At 38.4% G+C, this 23,941-nt stretch overlaps 1 protein-coding gene across 4 annotated transcripts in view; it reads left to right on the top strand.

The window, feature by feature from the left end:
* The window catches only part of MARCHF8 (membrane associated ring-CH-type finger 8), a 121,743-nt gene that overhangs the window by 37,308 nt on the left and 60,494 nt on the right, over positions 1–23,941 (top strand). The window lies entirely within an intron of this gene.

Below are 23,941 nucleotides of genomic sequence, written 5' to 3'. Positions count from 1 at the left end.
TTCTTATTGAGGTGCTACAGTTTTCTATAGATTTTAGTCCCTTGTCATCTCATCATTTCTTCCTCTACTTTGTGTGATCTCTCATTCTTTTTTTTCTTTCACTCTTGATAGAAAGCTTTAAAAAATCATTTTATTGGGGGCTCTTACAGCTCTTATAGCAATCTATACATCCATTGTGTCGAGCACATTTGTACATTTGTTGCCATCATCATTTTCAAAACATTTGCTTTCTACTTGAGCCCTTGGTGTCAGCGCTTCTTTTTGCCCTATTGTGAAGGGTACTACTACCTTTTTTACATCTCTCATGGTCTCGTTTGATGTATATAGCTTTATACATTGCACTGCAATAGACTTCTGTTTGTTTATCTTGTATCCTGCCACTCTACCATATTCTTCTGTCACTTCCAGCACTACTATTGTGGAGCTTTTGGGGTCTCCATATATAAAATATCATCTGAGAATAATGATAGTTTCACCTCCTCTTTCCCCAGACCTTTGATATCTCTTCTTTGCCTTGCGTTGTTAGCTAGGACATCTAGTATGATGGTAAATAAAAGTGAGGACAAGGGATATCCTTATCTGGTTCCGTTTTCCAGTGGGATTGTTTTCGCCTTTTCTCCATTGACTACCACGTTGGATGTTGGGTTTACATGTATAGTTTTATATTATATTGAGGAATTTCCCTTCCATTCCTATCTTCCTGAGTGTCTTAAATAGGAATGGATGTTGGATGTGGTTGAATGCTTTTCTTGCTTCTATCAATATTAACATGTTTTTCTTATCCTATTTTCTGTGTGTCAATGTGGTGAATAATGTTGATGGACTTTCGTATGTCGAACCATCCCTACACCCCTGGAATGAATCCCAGTTGCTCATGGTGAATTATTCATTTTATATACTTTTGTATTCTATTAGACAAATTTTATTAAGGATTTTTGCATTGATGTTCATTAAAGATAATAATGGTTTGTAGTTCTCCATTCTTGTGGGATCCTTGCTCGATCTAGGTATCAGTGTTATGCTAGCTTCATAGAAAGGGTTCAGGACTTTTCTGTCTTTTGCTCTGCTCTGGAAGAGTTTGTGTAGAATTGGTGTCAGTTCTTCTCCGAATGCTTGGTAGAATTCTCCAGTGAAGCTGTCTGGCGTGGGGGATATTTTAGTTGGAATTCCCTTGTGTTAGTCTGAGTAGACTAGAAAAACAAATCCATAGGCACTTATATGTGTATAAGAGATAACTTTATATCAAAGAGCAATTGTACATTATGAAAATATCCCAGCCCAGTCCAGGTCAATCCATAAATTTGATATTAGCCCTTATGTCCGTTATCAGTCTATAAATTCTTCTGATTCACACAGCACATGCAGTAGGAAAGATCACAGGCCAGTGGGTAGAAAATCTTGCCGATCCAGTGGTGGTAGAGGCCTCTCAGCACTGGTGTGGGTCTCCTCGTGACTCCTCCACCTCCAGGGCTCTGGCGGCATCAGCATAGCTGCATCTGGCTTGTCAACAGGAATGTCTTGAAGGGAGTGTCTGTGTGTGTAGCTTCCAATGAGCTATTTATCTCTGTGGCGCCTCCAAATGAGGTCATCAAGCTGTGACCTGATTGACAGGCCAGGCTCCACCCCTTCCTCAAATTGACAGATTATGTGACTGCCACATCCCTTGATAAACTTTTTTATTTCTTCTATTGCTATGGTTCTTTGGAGGTTCTTGATATCTATCTGGAATGGTCTAGGGAGGGACTGTTTTTCCAAGTATTTGTTCATGTTTTCTAAATTGTTGGATTCATTTGAGTACATGCCTTCATAGCACTGTGTAATTAGCCTTTACATTTCATTACTGTCTGTTGTAATGTCCCCTGTTTCATCTCTCATCAATCAATCAATTCCTTCAGCCATCAATCCCTGGCTATTGATATTTGTTCCTTCTTTTTTTTGTTAGGCTTGGCAATGGTCAATTGAAGTGTCACAATGCAGACCATGGCTGAATGGATATGCCAGCAGGCTGCATATGCTCCAAGGGGAGAGCTGTCCCTCAGGATGGCTTAGAGGGGAGGGGATGAGGCTTGAGTTATCTAAGGGGATTGCTTGGGATGGCCTGGAGAGGTCTAAATAAGGTGTGCTGGCTGGGAAATGAATTCGTGTGGGGCAGTGACAGGAGTGGGGTGGTTGTGTAGCTCAAAGGCCTAGAAGAGCAGTATGAACATTAGTCATGAGGTGTGAGGGGGTCATGCTGAACATCAGAGCCCAGGATATATAACTTGTGCACAGGGTGCTTGGGCAGTCTGAAGGCCAGAATGTATGCAGTGTATACCAGTTTGGAAGCAAGCTGACCACACAAACTTGTGTGTTCAGTGGGTTGTGTGAGAGGAAAGTCTTGGTGTCTCATGGGCACATTTATCCTTTTACCCATATGATGCTTGCTTCCACCATCTCTAAACCTTGAAAGTCCTGGTTTACCAATATACTGAGTTGTTCTCCAAGATTGTTTTTATCTGTTTTTTTCTTGACATTTTTCTCCTGATTATTAGAGAGGGCTTCAGCCTCTGTGTGATCAGTGGCCCTGTTAAACAGGAACCTGATATATTATTTAATTTGGATCTGCTGATATCACCCCTTTCATTTTTTATTCTTGATATTTACGTCTTATTTCTTTTCCTTTGTTACATTTGCTAGTTGTTTAATTAATTTTTAAAATCTTTTCAGAGAATCAACTTCTTATTTTTTCTATTGTTTTTCTGTTTTTCAGTTCTCTTATTTCCACCTAATCTTAATGATTTCTTTTCTTCTGGTGATTAGAAATTTATTTTGTCGCCCTTGTACTAGTTGTTGAAGATGCTTGGTTTAAGGTGTTATTCATTGCTATAAATTACCTTTCAAGTACTGCTTTTGTTGTGTTTTCAAAGGTTTTATTTTTCAAAGGTTTTTTGTTTGTTTCATTTGAGTTTGTTCTTTATTTCACTTCAATACCAATAGTTTTTAAGCAGTGTGTTATTCAGTTTCCATGAATTTGCTTTTTTGCCCTTGTTCTTCCTATTGTTGATTTCTAATTTTATAGCATTATGATTTGAGAAAGTGCATTGTGAACTCTTATTTAAAATTTTATTATTATTGCTACATTTTCTAGGTCTTTTTTCAGTTCTATAAAAGTTTAATCTATTTTGAGGGGCATTCATTGGGTGCATATATGTTTTTTATGGTTACATCTTCTAGTTATTGTTGTCCATTTAATCTTTATGTGGTGCATTTCTTTGTCACATGGGTTTTGCTTTAACCTATTTAATCTGACATTAATATTGCCACCCTTGCCTTTTCTGGTTGCCATTAGCTTTAATCTTCGTGTACTTTTATCTTTGTTTCTAAGATGTGTTTCTTGCAAGCAGCATATTGATGGTTCTTGTTTGCTTGTCCAGAATGCTACTCTCTGTCCTTTGACTTCTGCATTTAATCCTGTATTGTGTTTTGTTAGATATATACATATATGGGTTTTTGCTGTTATTTTATGTTTCTTTTTAGTAGTTATTAGTTTCTTTGTTTTTATATATCTTTGCTGTTTTGAATACTGTTTTAAGTGTGTTGATTTCTATGTGGAGTTGTATATTGATCTCAGGTTTTTCTATAGTTGTTGACTATGTGTCCAGAGCACCTCACTTAGTTTTTTGGGGGTAAACTTGGTTCTGTTCTTACAAATGGCTTTAATTTCTCCTTGTATAGAAATAGTCAATATTCTTTCATATTTGAGTGATAATTTTTCTGGATATCAGATTTTTGGGTGTCAATTTTTTTCTTTCAGGTTTTTTATGTGCCATTCCTTTGTCTTCTTACCTGCTGATTTCTGCTGAGAAGTCAAACTTTGTTCTTACTGATTTTCCTTTGTAGGTGGATTCTACCCACCTCCCTCTGCCCCCTTAGCTGTTCTCAGGATTCATTCCTTGTCCTTGATATTGGAAAGTTTGACTGTGTTAACGTCCCCTGGGTCAGGCATTGGGTCTGACAGGGACAAGAGTAGCATGGACCTTGGGTAGTCCTTGACTTGGCTGAGTCTCAGGGACACATGTGTCAAATGGTTTCTGCATTGGGTGCCAAGCTGGACCTGGTTGCATTTTTAGGCTGTGTGTTGTATAGGCAGTGGGTCTGGTACTGAGCTACTTGAGCTTGGCTGGGTTTACTTTAATTCTTTAAGTTTAAAATATTCTGAGTGTGTCCTTCCTTTCTGTATTTTTTTAACTCTAGGCTTTTGCACATTCCATTATAATATTTGACTTTGTCTTCTTGAGGGGCCCTTTAAAATTTTTCTGTTCAGCTCTTTGACTTTATCGTTTCTTCTATTTACTTTAGTACTCTATGATTAAGAACAGGTTTCTGAGTCTATTCTTAAATCTACTTGATCTTTCCTGCCTTTTTAATGACCTTTTGCTTTCTTCATATATGATATTCTTGGTATCATCTTATAGCTCATGAGACCTTCTATCATTAGTGTTCAGTAACCCAGATCTGTTCTTGAGATATTATTGAAACTCAAGGTTGTATTTTAGTTTTCTTGGACTTGTTTTAATTTTCTTTAACTCTTACCTGAACTTCCATATGAGTCATTCATGATCTGTTTCATAGTCAGGCGCTTGCCTCCTTTTGATTGCCAATGTTGAGATTCTCCATTGCCTCTTCCAACAGATGTAGTCAGTTTAATTTCTGTGAATATTTAATCTGGTTAAGCCTATGGTACAGTCACCTTATATCTTGTGGAAACAGTATTTGCAATGAAGACATAATTGGTCTTGTGGGATTCCATCCTGTAATATCCAGCTTTGTTTCTATCTCTGAGGGCATACTTTCCAAATATGTATTCTTTTTTATGTCCAACTTCTGCATTCTACTCCCCAACAATTATTTCAAGGATATTACTTTGGGATCTAATGAAGGTATTTTCAATCACCTCACATGCATGTGAAGGTTGGACATTGAGAAAAGAAGACCCAAGAAGAATTGATACATTTGAATTGTTGTTGCTGTTGAAGAATATCAAAAGTACTGTAAATTGCCAAAAGAACAAACAAATCTGTCTCGGATGAAGTACAACCAGAATACTTTTTAGAAGGAAGATGGTATGCCATTGCCTCATGTAGTTTGGACGTGTTATCAGGAGAGACAAGTTCTGGAAAAGGACCTCAAGCTTGGTAAAGTGACAGTGAGAAAGAGGAAACCACCTTCTACAAGATGGATTGACACTGTGGCTACATTGATGGGCTCAGACATTAGAACAATTGTGATGATAGCACAGGTTGTTAAGTCAAAGGTACATGTACTTTTGTTCAATATAAATAATGTGGTATTAAAAAATTTTTGAGCTGTCCCACTCTCCTAGCATCACCCCCTCATGACCTGAACCTTTGAACAGGACCTTTGGTGGCACAGTGAGATAAGTGTTGGGTTACTAGCTTCAGGGTCAGAGGTTCAAGACCACAAGCCACTCTGAGGGAGAAAGATGAGGTTATCTGCTCCTGTACGTATTTACAGTCTCGGATATTTACTAGGAGTTGGAATCGACTCAACAATTAGTTTGGCTTAAGTGGTATCAAATACTTTAGCCTCTGTTTGGGGGCTCATTGTTGTAAAATTATAGAATACGAGTTTTGTCATTTTACCTTGTTTTAACAGTTGTGTTGGCACTTTATCCACATACCATGCAATTAAAGAACTCAATCACAAAAAAAAATCTTTGAGCTGACAGATTTTTTCATTTTTTCTCAAGTTGTGGTTTCTTAGGTGAGTTGGCCAAGTTTATGTCCCAATAGTTTTTTAGGTGGGTAGTCCAAGGTTATGAATACTCATTGGTCAGTGATAAATTTCACCGTATTTTTGTATAATTCTATAAAGGGAAAAATAGTTCTTTGATTTGTGCCTTTCTTTGACAATTAAAATACTAAGTGATGATGTGGTGCTATGGTTTATTTCCTATATATCTTTACCTATGAAGCGGTTGTTTCTATGCTTTGTGCAATTATCTATGGGCATCTTGTTGTTTTCTAACTCGACTTTTAGTAATTTTTTGTATAAAAATACTTTCTGCTCCATATGCTACAAATATTTCCCAATCTTTGAGTGCATATAGTCTTGCTTTTTAAATTTTTTTAAACATTTTATTAGGGACTCATACAACTCTTATCACAATCCATACATATACATACATCAATTGTATAAAGCATATCTGTACATTCTTTGCCCTAATAATTTTCAAAGCATTTGCTCTCCACTTAAGCCCTTCGCATCAAGTCCTCTTTTTTCCCGCTCCCTCATGAGCTCTTGATAATTTATAAATTATTATTTTGTCATATCTTGCCCTATCCGGCATCTCCCTTCACTCCCTTTTCTGTTGTCCGTCCCCCAGGGAGGAGGTCACATGTAGATCCTTGTAATCGGTTCTCCCTTTCTAACCCACTCACCCTCTACCCTCCCAGTATCGCCCCTCACACCCCTGGTTCTGAAGGTATCATCCACCCTGGATTCCCTGTGCCTCCAGCTCCTATCTGCACCCGTGTACAACCTCTGCTCTATCCAGGCTTGCAAGGTAGAATTCGGATCATGGTAGTGGGGGGGTGGGGTGGGGAGAAAGCATTTAGGAACTGGAGGAAAGCTGTATTCTTCATCAGTGCTACACCACACCCTGACTGACTCATCTCCTCCTCTAGACCCCTCTGTGAGGGGATCTCCAGTGGCTGACAAATGGGCTTTGGGTCTCCACTCTGCACTTCCCCCTTCATTCACTATGGTAAGATTTTTTTTTTTGATGATGATGACTTATACCTGATCCCTTTGACACCTCGTGATCGCACTGGCTGGTGTGCTTCTTCCATGTGGGCTTTGTTGCTTCTGAGCTAGATGGCCGCTTGTTCACCTTCAAGCCTTTAAGACCCCAGACACTATCTCTTTTGATAGCCAGGCACCATCAGCTTTCTTCGCCACATTTGCTTATGCACCCGTTTGTCCTCAGCGATCGTATCATGGAGGTGTGCAGTCAATGATATGATTTTTTGTTCTTTGATGTCTGATAACTGATCCCTTTGAAACCACGTGATCACACAGGCTGATGTGTTCTTCCATGTGGGCTTTGTTGCTTCTGAGCTAGATGGCTGCTTGTTTATCTTCAAGCCTTTAAGACCCCAGATGCTATCTCTTTTGATAGCCGGGCACCATCAGCTTTCTTCACCACATTCACTTGTTCACCCGCTTTGGCTTCAGCAGTTGTGTCGGGAGGGTGAGCATCATAGAATGCCAATTTAATAGAAAAAGTATTCATGCATTGAGGGAGTGCTTGAGTAGAGGCCCAACGTCCTTCTGCCACTTTAATACTAAACCTATAAATATAGGCACATAGATCTATTTCCCCATCCTCATATATATTTGCATGTACATGTCTTCGTCTAGACCTCTATAAATGCCCTTTACCTCCTAGATCTTTCCTCTATTTCCCTTGACTTTCCTTCTGCCCCACTATCAGGCTCCGTCCCCACCTAGGTTACAGCTATACCTCTTCTTTACCTTACCTTACCCTTGATTATTCCCTACCAGGCCTGTCACTCCCCCCTCACCACCAATTTGGATCCCATGTTGTTCCCTTGTCCCTGGGTTAGTTAGCACCACTTCCTTACCCCGCACCTCCGCCTATCCCAAGTCCCCCAAGAACTGTCGGTCCCGTTGTTTTTCCTCCAAATAGTTCATCCAGCCTATCTTATTTAGACAGACCTGTGGAGATAATAACATGCACAAAAACAAGACAGAGGAAAACAAAGCAACAGTATACAACAAAACAACAACAACAAACCACTGATAAAGAACAAAACAAAATACATCAAGAAAGAAAAGCTTGTAGTTAGTTCAAGGACCATTTGTTGGCCTTTAGGAGTGTTTTCCAGTCCAGTCTTTTGGGGCACCACACCCTGGCCCCAGAGTCCACTTTCCGCATTCCCTGGGGACCTTGCCGCTCCATTCCCTTGCTGTTCCGCTGCACTCCCCCAGTGCTTTGCCTCGGTGTGGTGGGATCAGATCAGGTGCAATTTGCAGACTGTGTCTCCGGTACTGTCCCCTGTAGCGCCTTTGGTCACTGAGGGGCATCATGTCTCATGGTGGGGTATAGTCTTGCTTTTAATTATAAATGGAGAATGACTTTCTAAGACTAGAATTAACGAAAAGAAAAATCCCATGTATAATTAAAAGTAAGACTATAATAAATTCATTTGCAATTCAATTTTGTTCTAATTTTCTTTATTTTTATGTTGATTATTATTTATTGAAATGAATAGGATGAGGCCTTAGCTTATTTTTTCACTTTTTACATAGTTATCTAAACATCTTTATTGAGTTTTTTGAATAATATCCCTTTCCTATAAGTCTTGCTTTCTTTTAAAGTTACTATTTTTTTGTGTGTAATTCAGTCAGCTTCTACATTACCTGTTAAGTCTTGCACTTTATACTGTTTGATATGATTATCTTATAATGTTTTAATATTTCATACTAACAAGCCCATTGTTGCTTTTCTTTTAACACATCCTTATTCTTGACATCACATTTATTTAACATGATCATTTGTCATTTTGCCATTTTATTTTGCTAAGTAAAATGTTTCTTAGACTTTAAAATTACATGAACTATTTATCTTAATTTTGGGAGACCAGATCTATCTTTACTTAGATATTTTTAAACTTTTAAATGTGAATTGGATGAACATTTACAGAGCTAATCAGTTTTGCATTAACAATTTATGCACATTATTCCACTGATTGCAGTCTCCACAATGTAATATCACTTATTAAACAACCTCCTTTTGTTTTCTGTTTCCATTCCTCCTTTCTTAGCCCTTTATAATATCACTTATCTCTAATTATTTTAGGCTTTTTGTCTTGTCACTATACATGGATGATGGTGACTTTTCAACTGATTGCAGTAGTTCTTAGAAAATTCCTTTGGACTATCTCTTTCATTACATTGGAAAAATTTTTTCTGTTTTCAAATTTTATTCTATTTATAGCACAATCTAATCCTGTACTAAATAATAGCATCAGTAATGGGCTTATTTTGTTTTTTGTTTAGTTAGAATACTAAGAGTTTCTTTTTCTACCTTAGTATAATGTTTGATTTCAGGTATTTTTATGTTAGGGATTCTATATTAATGTTTTTGGATGTTATTATTAGTTTATGGCACATAATGATACAATATACTTTTCTGTAGATTTTCCTGGGAAAATTGATTGTGCTCGTGTGTATTCAGGTGTTAGGATATGCTAATGACTTCTACATCTGCACTGTCTTTGCTTTCCCAAGGGCATAGTAAACTCATTGCAGCACTTGTAGGTATGGCTCCTTGCTTACCTTGCTCCTTCTGTGTGTTGCCATCTTATGACTGATGGAACCAGATACAAGAGGACACTTTAGATCTCTCACTTATGAAACATAATACACTTCTTGTCCAATTCTCTCCCTCCTCTCTCCATGTCCGTCGCTATGACTTAGCCTTGGTTATTTAATACTGTATATAACTTGTTCTCTTCACTCTTACATACTATGTTCCCCCTTGTCTCTTAATGGCTTTGTGCAGATTTTTATTTTTTGTATGCAATGTACTTGTGATAAAGACAGGCTTAACTAAAAACTGTTTGTTTTAACAATGCCAAGCAAGATGTTAAGATAAGACAGGTCATAATAGGGAGGGGCAGGGTATTAATGGGGCCTGGCACCCTTCAAGCGAAGGACACAGTGTAGTGTGCTAACCACTGGGCTGGGGCTGTTCTCTCTCAGGGAGGCTGTAACTGGAATCTTTGTCTGTGGCTGTCATTTTGCAGTTTGTGTTTCTCTGTGGCATTGTTGAAAATGGCAGAATGCTTCATTTATTGTGACCATTTGGAGAACACATATAACAGTTTAATTGTTAAATCACATTGGCAAAGAGAGGTCCTGTTCTTGGGGATAGCATTGCCAGTTTTGCTTCTTAGAGACAGGCTGCCTAGAAGTCCTAAGTAAAATGATTGGAGGCAGCATTCTGTAAGCTCTGTCTGTGGCTGTGGGAAACATGCACTATATGCCCTCCTATTTGATCTTCTCAATAGTGTGAACTGAATACAGATACAAAGTGTCACCTTTCTGTTTTACAGCTGAGGAAATGGGAGTTTCTGAAACTCAACAATGTTTTTGAGAGTTGTGCAAACCTCACATTAATCAACTTGCTTTTTAAAAATCTTGACAACTTCTGTTTTGGTGGCATCAGGCTTTGCTTTAGCTGGTATCCAGCAATATCTTTTTCACATTTTTCCTTCAGTTTGCTGGCAGTGTTAGTTTGGGTTGTCTAAAGAAACAAGTTCATAGACACTCATGTATATATGAAAGTACTTTATATGAAGAGTAATTGTATATTAAGAAAACATCCCAGCCTAGTCCAGATCAAGTCCATAAGTGCAATATTACCCCATATGTCTGATGCCAGTCTAAATTCCTCTTGAGACTCACACAGCACATGCAATGATGCCAAATGCAGGAAAATCACAGGCCAGAGGGTGAAAAGTCTTATGGATCTAGTGGCAGTGGAAGCATCTCTGTGCTGGCGTGGGTCTCCATGTGACTCCTCCAGCTCCAGGGCTTTGGCTCCAACTGCGTCGCTCCATATGGCTTGTCCACAGGAATGTTTCACAGGGAGAATATGTGTCCCACCTCCTGAAAGGAAGACAGGAGTTCCCAGAATCCTCAGGAGAAGGCCATGCCCACACAGAGGCCCCATTGCTATGACCTGATTGACAGGCAAGACTCCACTCCTTTGCTCAAGTAGATTATGTAACTGCCACAATGGCCTTCTTCTCATAAGGCTGCTTGGCTATTGACCATGGTAATATTTCACAAATCTCCCAGCTTCTTTGCAACATCGCTGATGATCTGGGTGCTTGCCTTTGATTTTGGGGCTATACTTAAAACAAAAGAAGAAAAAGGCTGAAGGAGGTCTCTTGGTTGCATTGGAGATATGCCTTTATGACACCAGACTATTTTATCTGATAGCTGCATACCATCTGTATTCTTCGCCACATTTTGCTCTAACACCCACATCTTCTGTGTTGCCTTTCTGAGGGCAAGTAAAGAGCGGGTCCATGATTTAAGAACTAATTGTTTTTAAGTTGGTGCTAGGATTTAGTGCAAACCCCAAACCCATTTTTGGATCTATTTTTTAAAAAATAAAATACCCCTTGTTCTATTTACTTTCCCTATAGGCTCAATGTCCCTTGGTTGAAAAACCAGAGAAATAACACAGCTTCAAGAGGATAACTCCCCATGGTGATACACCTTTGATATACACCCTAATTTGAACAAGCATAAGCAAAATATAACAGTATGACCCTCACAGGATTGCCAGAATAATACATATCTTAATACAGCATACAGGGTGTTGATGTAGCAAGACCTTATTTGACTTCCATGTGTGTCTGAGGTAGATTCCAGTTCACCCAGTGGAGCTCCTGTATGGGATTTCACTGATGCAGCCTATGGAGCATGCTCACCCCCAAATTCCAAGTGTCCCATGGCCCTGACCTGGATTCCTGTGATACCTCCAGACACCCTAGGTCAATTCTGCACACCTGTTGCATGCCACTAAAGATCCTCCCCACCTAATGTTTCCAAGAGAATCCTCATTCTCTCTTCCCTCTACCTGGAGGTCAACTCTCCTTCCCCTCCCCTCAACAGACCTGCATCTGTGTTTTCCCAAATGTGACCATCCCCTCTCCCCTCCCATCAGTAGGCTGCATCCCTCTGAAAAGGCTGCTACCTGTTCCAGGTGACCTCACCCCATATCCACATGGCTACCATTCTGCAGACAACGTTCCCCCCTGCTCCCTGCATCCATTTGATCCCATCTGTCTTGAGGTACCCTCCAACCAAGTGGCCTACACTAAATTTATCTGGAGTGGAAGATGTGTGGTTCACTGGCACTGTTCCAACTCTTTACCAGACTGTCTAGTCTCAAATCAGAAGACTGGATGCATGAGCTTGTGAGCTTCTGCTGCTTGTTCCTACTGCAGTGGACTCATATAGTATCTGTCCTTCAGTGCTTAACAAACTTTACTCAGCATAATGTCTTCTAGATACCTCCATGAATTGAGATGTTTCATGGTTTCATGCTGTTTGTTAGGGATGGTAGGATTCCATTGTATATACCAGTTTTTTGTTTTGAATCTACTCTTCTGTTGATGGGAATTTAAGCTGTTTCCAGCTTCTTGCTATTGTGAACTATGCTGCAATGAACCTGGAGGAACAAATATCTGTTCGTGGTCTGTTTCTTATTTTTTTTGGGTATATGTCCAGTTATGATATTGGTGGGTCATATGGTAGTTAAAATGCCATCTGTTTTAGGTTCCGCCATATCATGTTCCACCGAGACTATTGAAGGTACTTACAAGTGACCAACAGTGGGTAAACGTTTGTATCTCACCGTACCCTCTCCAACATTTTTTGTTATCTTTTTTTAATTGGGCTATAGTTACAGCATTAGATACGTATCTCATTGTTGTTTTGGCTTGCATTTCCTGGATGGCGATGACCGGGAGCATTTTCTCATGTGTTTATTAGCCATTCAAGTGTCCTCCTCTGTGAATCTTCTTTTGATCACCTTTACAGAGGGTTATTAGATTTATTTCTTGTTGTAAGCTTGTAAAATTATGTAGATTTTATTAGTCCTTTGTCTCATGTCATTACTAAATATCTTTTGTGGGCTCTCTTTTTACTTTTTTAATAATGTCTTTTAATGTACACAAGTGCTTTGTTTTTATTAGGTCCCATTTATATATTTTGCCTTTACTGGAGTGTGTTTCCTTTGTTAATTCTGTGATCCCATGTCGTCCATGCACTAGGGCTCCTAGCTTTGTCTCAATTTCCTGGTTGATGATCCTGATAGACTTGGGTTTTACCTCTAGGTCATCAATCCACCTTGAGTTTGTTTTTGTGCATGGGGTGAAATATGGGTCTTGTTTCATTCTTCTGCATGTGGATATCCATATTTTCCAGCATCATTTATTGAATAGGATATCTGCTTCCTATTTAATGTTTCTTGGCCTTTGTCAAAAATCAATTGCTTGCATGTGGATGTTTTTATTTCTGGGTTTCTAGCCTTATTCATTGGTCTGAGTCTCTATCACTATACAAGTCCCACGCTGTTTTGACAATGGTGGCTGTGTAGTAGGTTTTAAGGTCAGGTAGTGCAAGGCCATCTACTGTATTATTGTTCTTGAAAAGTTCTTTACCTGTTCTGGGCTTCTTCCTTTTCCATATAAAGTTGTTAATCAGTTTTTCCAATTCTTTGAAGAATGATGCTAAAATTTGGATCGGGATTGCACTGAATTTGTAGATTGCTTTAGGTAGTATTGATATCTTCATAATATTGAGTTTTCCAATCCACGAACATGTAACATTCTTCCATTTGTTTAGATCCCTATTGGTATCTTGTAGTATTCTGTAGTTTTCATCACATGGCTCTTTTTTGTTGTTGTTAGGTTTATTCCTAGGTACTTCAACATTTGTGTGGCTATTGTGAATGGTACTGATTCCTTGAGGGCTGTTTTTTTTTTTGTATTCTCATCACTGATACATGGGAGGCCAATTGGTGTTTGTTTGTTAATCTTGTATCCTGCTACTCTTCTAAACTCCTCTATTGTTTCCAACAATCCTATTATGGACCCCTTAGGAGTCTCAATATATATAATCATATTGTCTTCAAATAGTAAAAGATTCACTTCTTTTTTAAAAATTAAGTTATTTTTATCATTTCATTGGGGGCTCATACAGTTCTCATCACAATCCATACATCTGTCCATTGTGTCAAGTACTTTTGTTGCCATCATCATTCTCAAAACATGTTCTTTCTACTTGAGTCCTTGGTATCAGCTCCTCATTTTCCCCCTCCCTTCCCCATCCTCCCTCTCTCACAAACCCTTGATAATTTATAAATTATTATTTTGTCATGTCCAATGTCTCCTTTCACCCACTTTTCTATTGTCCAACCCCCATGGAGGGGGTTATATGTAGATCATTGAACTTCACTTCTTCTTTACCCAATTGTACACCCTTGATATCTTTCTGTTGTCTTATGGTATTGGCTAGGACTGTTGAATATAAGTGGGGATAAGGGGTATCCTTGTCGGGGTTCCTTTATTCAGTGGAAATATTTTCAGCTTTTCTCCATTGAGTATACTATTTGCTATTCATTTTTCATATATGGTTTTTATTGTATTGAGGATTTTTCCCTTCTAATCATATCTTCTTGAGAGTCTTTATTAGGAATGGGTATTGGATGTTATAAAATGTATTTCTGCATCACTTGATATGATTATATTGTTCTTATTGATGTGGTAGATTAAGTTATTATTATTATTACTTTTGAATGTTGAGCCATCCCTGGATTCCTGGAATGAATTCCACTTGGTTATGATTTATTAATTTTTTGAATATATTATTGGATTCTATCGGCCAACATTTTGCTGCGGATTTTTGCATCTATGTTCATGAGAGATATTGGTCTGTATTTCTCTATCCTTGTGAGGTCTTTGCCTGATTTTTGTAGAATGTGTTTGAGAGTTTGCTATTCCTTTCTATGTTCTGGAAGAGTTTATGTAGGATTGATGTTATTTTTTCTCTGAATGCTTGGTAGAATTCTGTGAAGCCATCTGGACAGGAACTTTTTTCTTTTTTAATCATTTTATGGGGGGCTCTTACAGCTCTTATCACAACCCATTCATCAATCCATTGTGTCAAGCACATTTGTACATGTGTTTCCATCATCATTTTCATTCTGTTTGAGCCATTGGTATTAGCTCATTCCTCTCCTCCCCGTGAACCCTTGATAATTTATAGTTCTGATTGTTTTCATGTCTTACACCGACTACTGTCTCCCTTCACCCACTTTTCTGTTGTTAACCCCCTTAGGAGGGGGTTATATGTACATCACCTTCCCCTTCCCCTCCTGGTATCGCTACCCTCATTATTGATCCTGAGGGGTTTATGTGTCCTGGATTCCCTGTGTTTCAAGCTCTTCTCTGTACCAGTGTAAGATTGAATTGGGGTCATGATAGTGTATGTGTGTGGTGGGGGGAGATTAAAGAACTAGAGGAATGCTGTGTATTTGCTTGGTGCTATACTGCACCTTTGCTAGCTCTTCCCTTCGTTTTGATCCTTTTGTGAGAGGATGTCCAATGGTTTACAGATGGGCTTTAGGTCTCCACTCCACCCTTCCCCCTCATTCACATCAATATAACTTTTTGTTCTGAGTACTTGATGCCTGATACCAGATCCCATCGACACCTCATGATCACACAGGCTGATGTGCTTCATCCATGTGGGCTTTGTTGCTTCTGAGCTAGATGGCTGTTTGTTTCTCTTCAAGCCTTTAAGACCCCAGGCACTATATCTTTTGATAGCCGGGCACCATCAGCTTTCTTCACCACATTTGCTTATGGACTTATTTTGTCTTCAGCGATCATGTCAGGAAGATGAGCACCACAGCATGTTGAGTTATTAGGACAAAGTGTTCTTCCGTTGAGGGAGTACTTGAGTAGAAGCTTAATGTCCGTTTGCTACCTTAGTATTTAACATATAAATATATGTATATAGATCTATTTCCCTATCATTATATATGGGAACTTTTTTGTTGGGAATTTCTTGATGACCTTGTCTATTTCTTTTGCTATGGGTTTGTTTAAGTTCTTAATGTCCATGTGCGTTAATTTGGGGGAAAGAGTGATTTTCCAGATCCACGTCCTCCAAATTATTGAATTTGTTGGAATACAGTCTTTTGTAGTACTGCATAGTTAATCTTTTTATTTCATTAGGGTTTGTTGTGACTTCCCTTGTTTCATCACTAATTCTAGATATTGATGTCTGCTCCTTCTTTGCCTCTGAGTTTGCTAGCAGTTTGTCAATTTTTGTTGATCCTTTCAAAGAACCAATTTTTTACTCAGTTATTTTTCTCATTCTTCAGGTTTTTAAAAAACTTAAATTACAATTTTTTGTTCTTCAGTTTTCCAGTTCATTTATTTCTGCACTAATTTTTATGATTTCTTTTCTCTTGCTGTTGGAAAGATTATGCTGTTGACTTAGTTCTAGCTGCTGGAGATGCTGAGCTAAGGTACTCACCATAATTCTCTCCATTTTTTTAAATGTGTGCATTTATTGCAATAAAATGACCCACAGGTTTTGGTATGTTGTATAGTTCTCACTGGTTTCTAGGAGCTTTCTAATTTCCTCCAATTTGTGATAATACCCATTCTTCTTTGAAAAGAGTGTTATTGATTCTCCAAGTAGTTGCCTTTCTGTTGTTGATTTCTAGCTTTCTGGTACTGTGGTCAGAGAAGGTGGTTTGAATTACCTCTGTGTTTGAGTTTTTTCAAGCTTGCATTGTGTCCCAGCATGTGGTCTGTTTTCAAGTATGAGCCTTGTCCTTTGGAGAATAATGCTCTGAAAATGTCTATTATGTTAAGTTGGCTAGCTCTTCAGTTTCTTTATTGAGTTTCTTACCTGTTGATATACCTTTCTTCGAGAACAGTGTATTGAAATAACCTACTATAATTGTTGATCTGGTAATTTCTCTTTGAAATCCTCTTTGAGGATTTCATTGACAAATTTTGAGGGTGTTTTGTTGGGCGCATATATGTTTATTGTATTTATGGTCTACTGATCCTGTGAGCATTATGTAATGCCCGTTCCTTTCTCATTTGTAATGCACTTTTAGGTCTATTTTGTCAGAGATTAGTATTACCACCCCTGCTCTTCTTTGATTGCCATTAGCTTGGTAAAATTTTTGCCATCCTCTGATGTTCAGTTTGTTTTTGTCTGTGAGGTTGAGATTTGTCTCTGAATTGACAGATTTTGTTTTCTAATCCAGCATGCTACTCTTTGTATTTTCATGGGTGTATTTGAACCATTAATATTCAGTGATATTAAGTCTAACTATAGATTAGTTGCTGTTATCTCGTACTTTTTGTGTTTGATATTTTCCTGTCTTCCCCTTCTATTGGTGTGTGTGTGTGTGTGTGTGTGTGTGTGTATGAGGAGTTTATTCTTGTCTTTGTTTCTCTATGGGATCTGTAATGTTTTGGGTACTTTTTTCAGTGTGATGGTTTCTCAGTGGTGTTACACCCTGTGGTGGCCTCCTGTTTGTGTACTGTAGTTATTGGTATTCTGCCCATAAAGAATTGGAAAGTGTTTTTTGTAATCCTGATTTTGTTTTTACAAATTCTCTAAATGTTTCTTTGTTTGAGAAAACTTTAATTTCTCCTTTAAATTTTTGTGTTGCCATTGTTGTCTTTCAACTTTTTGAATACATTGCTCCAATTTCTTCTTTGCTGTATGATCTCTTTAGAGGTCCGAGCTTATTCTCTTCTGTGTACCTTTATATTCTTTTTCTCTCTAGCTGCCCTCATGATTCTCTCCTTTTCCTTGAAATTGGGTAATTTGCCTACTATATGTCTTGATTTCTTTTTTTTTTGGGGGGGGGGGAGGTTGGTAATCTAATTGGTGTTCTCTCTTCTGCGTGAATGGTTATCATCTCCTCCTACATGATATTGGGGAAGTTTCTTCCAAGAATTCCCTTACTATTTTAGCTGTAGGCATATTCATTTCCTCCTGCTCAGTGACCCCCCCCAATAATTTGAATATTGTTTTGCTTCATAGAAACCCACAACACCCTCAGGCCTTCCTCAGATTCTATTGCTTTTTTGTTTGATTGTTTCTCTCATTTGCTTGGTTACCTTTGAGATTGCTGGTTATCTTTGGCTATCTTTGAGATCGCTGATGTGGTTTTCCACTTCTTCCATTGTATTGGTGAGATAGATCTTTTTCTTCATTTCTGCTACATCATTCCTTAAAGCTTGGATTTCCCTTCATCATGAGGATTCTAGTATCTCTATTTTTTCATCAGTTTTCAGGATTGATCCCCTGATTTCTTATTCAGCCCTAAACAACATTTTTATGCATTCTTTCGTGGGCAGTTCAAGGGCTGCTTTTTATTTGTAAACCATTAGGTTTGGGTCATTTCAGTAACTGACTCTTGTTTCTCTAGATTTTTTTTTTAATGGTAGCTGCTAGTGTTGGCTCTTGTTTGCCTTGCACCTTGGTTGAGCTCAAGGAGGTACATAGTCTTCTGGAATGTGTTTGGGTAAGGAGGGTCTGGCTCTTTACGTTAGGGAGAATACGATAGGTGATAGAAAACATATTGTGTGTAGATGAAGAGGGAGTTTGAGTTAGGTGAGTAGGGGGATTGGGGTATAGGTGCTCGGGAGTAGGCTTTAAGTGGTAGTATTAATCACAGGAAACCTTCCCATTAGTATCGTATTTTTTTTAAAGTCAACTATAGTACTTTTTTATTAGTTGGAGAAGAAGGTTATGGGAGATGCCATTTTACTTGATATGTTAAAGGAGAGTATGTGTTACTGAAGTTGAGGAACAGGTTTCAGAGGTTATGGTGGCTGTGGGTTAGTGAGGGGTATATTGATTGAATCTACCCAAAGTATGATGGGCATTGTTCTTGCATTGAGGGAGTACTTGAGTAGAGGCCCAATGTCCATCTGCTACCTTAATACTAGACCTATAAATGTATGCATATACATCCATTTCCCCATCATCATATGTAAATGTGTTTACATATGTAGATGCCTAGATCTATCCTGATTTTATATAAAGAAATCATACTAAAAAAATTCAAGAGGAATAACAAAGTAAAACACAGAAAAACCTCAATGCAAAAGAAAGCAGAAATAATAAAAACTAGAACTTACTTTGGGTATGTTGTCAGAAGAGACCAGGCCTTGGAGAAGGACATCATGCTTGGTAAAGTGGAAGGGCAGTGAAAAAGAGGAAGGCCCTGAACAAGATGGATTGACACAGTGACGACAACAATGGCCTCTGACATAGGAACAATTGTGAGGATGACCCAGGACTGGGCAGTGTTTTGTGCTGTTGTGGACTGACTTATTGACAACAACAACCACAGAATAAATTAGAAATGAGTCTATGTTGGATTCCTTGATTATAGATTCCGTAAGCATTGATTGTGGTTACAAGTAATATGAAAACCTTGACAAAAAGATTTTGACACTTTTGCATTGTTAAGACTTCTAGTCCATGAATATGGGATGCCCTTTTTCATACCCTGATACTTTTTCAGTCCAGTACTTCTAGATATAAATGTTCATCTTAGAGATTCTACAATTTTCAAATAAAACTTTCAGTAGAACTCAGACTCCGATTCTTGGATTATCAGACATTTTATAGAGAGTTAACTTTTAATTAAAGATAAGTTGATATCAAACAGATTATATCTCGAAATTTTGCAAATAAAGTAAATTGTGTGAGTAAATACTTCCATTTTGATTTTCATATGAACTTGCAAATAATAATTGGCATAGTTTGTTTTCTAAAATTGTAATTTTATTTTATTCTAAGTATATTTGGCGTAGGTGATTATTTTAGGCAATCATTCAGCTTTTGTCCCAGAGGTGAGGATATTTATTAGAGAGTAGTAGAAGGTAAGTTTAGATGGCTGAAGTCCTTCAAATTTTACAAATTTAATTTCACAAATCACTGATTGTTTGTTTTCCTGAATTGTTTAGTATTCTAATTAAGCATTTACATTTTGGTGTTTCAATGTGAGATTTCAACCGTATTGCTTTACTGCTTTGTTAATTGTTTGAGTTTTAGCAAAAACAATTGAAGTGTGTTGCAAATATGCCATTAACTAAGGCGCTAAGGGAAAAGTGTGGAGACAGAAATACTTTGTATTTAGGATTATATAAAGCATATTAGCAAATGTATGTTGAGTTACTTTTAATATTAATGAGTGTTGAGCTGTTCTCTTTTGTAAACTGCATTGGCAAGAAAAATGATCACTTATTGCCTTGGGTATAGGATTGGACAGACTTTAATTTTACAAGTTTACTCATGCATTTTGTAGCTAATTTGTTTGTGACCTGTCTTAAAATATCTTCTTCAGGTCTATCTAGATCAAAGAGGCTGGATAAACTATCCAGAGGAGAAAACAATTGGACCGAAGGTTTCATGGGGGAGAGGGGGAGGTTGGGGAAAGGAAGTGGTACTAACAAACCCAAAGACAAGGGAACAAGTGATCCAAAATCAGTGGGGAGGAGGATGTAAGAGCCCTGGTAGGGCTTGATCAAGGGCCATGTAACCAAGAGGAATTACTGAAACCCAAATGAAGGCTGACTATGATAGTGGGACAAGAGGAAAGTAAAAGGAAATAGAGGAAAGAGCTAGGAGGCAAAGGGCATTTATAGAGGTCTAAATACATGCATGTATATGATGGGGAAATAGATTTATGTGCATATATTTATAGGTTTAGTGTTAAGATAACAGATGGACATTGGGCCTCTACTCAAGTACTCCCTCAATGCAAGAACACTTTGTTCTATTCAGCTGGCATTCTATGATGCTCACCTTCCTGACACAATTGCTGAAGACAAAGTGAGTGCATAAGCAAATGTGGTGAAGAAAGCTGATGGTGCCTGGCTATCAAAAGATATAGTGTCTAGGGTCTTAAAGGTTTGAAGGTAAACAAGCAGCCACCAGCTCAGAAGCAACAAAGCCCACATGGAGAAGCACACCAGCCTGTGTGATCATGAGGTGTCGATAGGATCTGGTATCAGACATCAAAGAAAAAAAATCATATCACTGAGAATGAGGGACAGTGCGGAGTGGGGATGCAAAGCCCATATGTAGAAAACTGGACATCCCCTTACAGAAGGGTCATGGGGAGGAGACGAGCCAGTCAGGGTACAGGGTAGCAACGATGAAACATTACAACTTTCCTGTAGTTCTTACATGCTTCCTCCCCCACTATCATGATCCCAATTTTACCTTACAAATCTGGCTAGACCAGAGGATGTACACTGGTACAGATAGGAATTGGAAACACAGGGAATCCAGGACAGATGATCCCTTTAGGACCAATGGTGAGAGTGGTGCTACCGGAAGGGTGGAGGGAAGTTGGGATGGAAAGGGGGAAACAATTACAAGGATCTACATATAATTCCCTCTCTGGGGGACAGACAACAGAAAAGTGGATGAAGGGAGACATCAGACAGTGTAAGATATGATAAAATAATAATTTATAATTGATCCAGGTTCATGAGGCAGGGTGGTAGAAAAATGAGCTGATGCCAAGGGCTTAAGTGGAGAGCAAGTGTTTTGAGAATGATGAGGGCAACAGATGTACAATGTGCAATGTACAAATGTGCTTTACACAATTGCTGTATGTATGGTGATAAGAGCTGTACAAGCCCGTAATAACGATTAATATATATAGCTTCTTAAACCATCTCATTATTTATTCTAGACCTTGTAGCCTATTTTCTTGGCTTAACCCTGTCATTCATTGTTGTTGTTTTTCTCTAAGTCCTGAAAAAATTATTTTGATTTCATTATTAGAAAACTTTAAAATATTTAATATCTATCCATTGTCAGGAATCATATTTTTCCTTTGAATGTCCTTATTTTACTTGTGCCCAAAATTTTCACTGATGTTAAGCCCGATTTCTTGGACCTTAAAGAGCAGCTGGTGGTGTAGTGGGTTACACATTCAGCTACTAATGACAAAGCCAGGAGTTCAAGCCCATGAGTTGCTCATTGGGAGAAAATTTAGGCTGTTTGCTCCCATAAAGATTTAAAAACTCTGTAATTCCTAACTTCAGTTGTACTCTATTCTATAGGGTTACTGAGTTAGAATCAACTCAATGGCAGTGGGTTTTTTTTGTTGTTCTTGGAGCTTAACAATGCATGACCCTGCTGAGTCTCTTCTTTTCCCTCCAAATAAAACACCAAACTCACTGCAATTGAGTAAATTCCAACTCATAGTGACCATGTAGGACAAGGTAGAACTGCCCCTTTGGGTTTCTAAAACTAAATCTTCATGGGCGTCAAAAGCCTCATCTTTCTCCTGTGGAGTGGTTGATAGTTTCACATTGCTGATCTTTTAGTTAGCAGGCCACTGCACCACCAGGGCCTCTCCGTCCTTACAGGAATTAGTTATAGACTAAGGTAAAGTAGCAACAAGAAAAAGAGTAGCCAAAATTCCAGAGAGGTGGCAGTGAGGGGCGCAAGGGATGATAACTGCTAACTTAAGGTGCAGCTGATGCTGCGTGGACTTCAGCCTGGCATGTGAAGCCCCAGGCATCCAGTGTAGTGCTGTTTTCTTGTATTTGTTTTTCTCTGGCATAAATTGTCCTCTCAGGCTTGTCATGAGTATGTGCCAATGATGTAATAATGATGATTATACCAGAAGCACCAGAGGAGAGGCAGCTATTGGCATGGTGGGCCTCTGGACATGGTTAGTTTGACTAAGTCTTCCAAGAGGCCATATGGGGTTTTCAGCTTTCACAGAAGAATTTAGTGCATTAAGTAATGAAGAAAACTGGTCACCATTTACGCTTACCTAGGGAGTGTAAGGCAACTCAGTAAGTAAGTGGCGCTTGTCTTATTTAATGTGCTTGAAACAGCCATTTGTTAGGCACAGTGCCCCATCTGGTGTCAGCCGCAACAAATGCTTTACGTTGAGTACGTGCTTTGTAATATCTAGACATGAACATTTTATTTTCCTGTTGTATTATTTGATCATCCACCTGTTATAAAACTCCAAAGCACACTACCATCAAGTCAGTTCTGACTTACAGTGACCCTACGGGCAAAGTTGAACTGCCCCTGTGGGTTTCTAGGGCTGGAATTTTTTCAGGAGCAGAAAGCCTCATCTTTGCCCCATGGCGTGGCTGGTGGTTAGCAACTGCTGACTTTGTGCTTAGTAGGCCAGTGTGTAACCCGCTGGGCCACCAGAGCTCCTTGTTATAAAACTCCAATTAAAAAATGTTATTATTTTAACATTTTAAATATATTGATTCTTCCTAGTTTCTTATTCTTTTGAAAATATTTTTCTATAATTAGAAATGTGACAGAATCCATTTTTATAGCTCCTGTTGCTTAGTCAGGCTGTGAGAGGTAGGACCAGACCCCTAAACACCCCGATGCTTCTAGCCATCAGTCTCACAAACACCTCCCTTTAGTCCAGAGCAGAATGTTAGGATCTGTGGAATAAGTGGATGCTTGTCAAATGTGAACTTACTGTTTACCTTCCCTGCCTGTTTATCCCCAACACATATGATCAGTGGAAATTACCAAAGGAGAGATTACATTTTTGGATTTAAGGCTTATATCCTCTGTTATATTTAGAACAATATGAAATTCTATATAAAGCCTTGTGAATAATTTTAAGTATTTATATTTAATTGATTTTGTATACAGAATGTGATAGATTTTACTTAGAGAGGGATGAGAGAAAGACTACAAAATGAGTAATAACTAAACTTTAAAAAGAAATGTAGGAGAAAACCAGAAAAGGGGCCTGGAACCATTGAAGCAAACTAGTACAGAAGCTCATCGTTCCTGGAAAACCTCTTTGAGCTAGGGATTGAGAAACCAGCATCCATGAGGCAAATCGACTTTGTCACTTGTGTTTGTAACTAGAATTTTATTATGGCGTGCTCACCTTCATTGGTTTACATGCTCTCTGTGGCTTCCTTCAGTAGAGTGAGTAGTTGTAACATATGAGGCCAGCAGAGCCAATAATATTTACAATCTAGCCCTGTACAACATGTTTGTCAATTCTCAGGGTCTAGACTTTTCCATAGTTAAGCATGGATCATCGATATCTTGAATTTAGTTTTGACTTCTTAAACTTCTTATTGTGCTGTTTTGTGGATTCAAGGGCAGCAGTTTGAAAGAAAGGTCACTCCTTTCTCACAAATATGTCAGGATGAGTGCTCATTCAAGAAAAATGTTTAACTTCAAAGCATTCTTATAGTAAAGCATAGCACTGCTGTATATTAATCCTAAAGAGGTAATGGAAAATAAATCTTGGTTATAT

The sequence above is a fragment of the Tenrec ecaudatus genome, chromosome 12 (genome assembly GCF_050624435.1).
Source record: "Tenrec ecaudatus isolate mTenEca1 chromosome 12, mTenEca1.hap1, whole genome shotgun sequence".
In the NCBI taxonomy this organism is placed as follows: Eukaryota; Metazoa; Chordata; class Mammalia; order Afrosoricida; family Tenrecidae; genus Tenrec; species Tenrec ecaudatus.
This window is presented reverse-complemented; position numbering and strand designations above follow the sequence as displayed.